Source organism: Brassica oleracea, chromosome C9, assembly GCF_000695525.1.
Source record: "Brassica oleracea var. oleracea cultivar TO1000 chromosome C9, BOL, whole genome shotgun sequence".
Taxonomy (NCBI): Eukaryota; Viridiplantae; Streptophyta; class Magnoliopsida; order Brassicales; family Brassicaceae; genus Brassica; species Brassica oleracea.
Window position 1 is genome coordinate 24,102,606 of NC_027756.1, and position 850 is coordinate 24,103,455.

The window sequence follows — 850 nt, forward strand, 5'->3', positions numbered from 1 at the left end:
ACAGGAGGAGGCATCGTCGGATGAGCCATCGGGGAAGGCACATGAGGAGCCGATGGTGCACTAGAAGAAGTAGACCCAGAGACTCTCTGAGTGTACTGAATCTCGGGGACAGTCTCTTGACCTAGAAGACGGGTCTAAACGACTACCCGGCTCACCGAACATCTCTCTGTAATGAGCAGTAAGTCTGCCATTTCGAACCTGGGAAAAAAAATTAATTTTTAAAATTAACATCAACAGTATATTTCCCAACATTATCCACCTAATCAACACTAAATAACATAAAATCCGTAAACCTATCTAAATTCCCTATACTAACCACCTAATCTATCCTAAACTAACCAAATTAGAGAGGAATTAGAGAGGCTTACCATTGCCACGAAATGGAGAGGAAGTGGAGAGGAAGTAGAGAGGAAAGAAAAAGTGAGCGCTCGGGGGTATATATAAGATTACATATCGTTGCAATTTCCTCGTAAGTTTACGACGAAATAGCGAGCACTTACAAATGCCCGCGTTTTATACTACGAGGAAATAGCGAGGAATTACAAAAGCCCGCATTTTTATATACGAGGTATTAACGAAGATTTTATTATCGTTGCAAATTCCTCGTAACGTTACGACGAAATAGCGAGCAATTCTACGAGGAAATAGCGAGGAATTACAAAGGCCCGCGTTTTTATATACGAGGTATTAACGAGCCGCGCTTTCCTATAAATATACCCACAACTCTCATTCTCAAACCACACACAAACTCCCAAATCATACTCCTCAGCAAAATCCTATTCAAATTATAAATATTTGAAAAAAAAAAGGAAGAGAAGAAGATATTAGAATTCATGTGGGCGAGACTTAC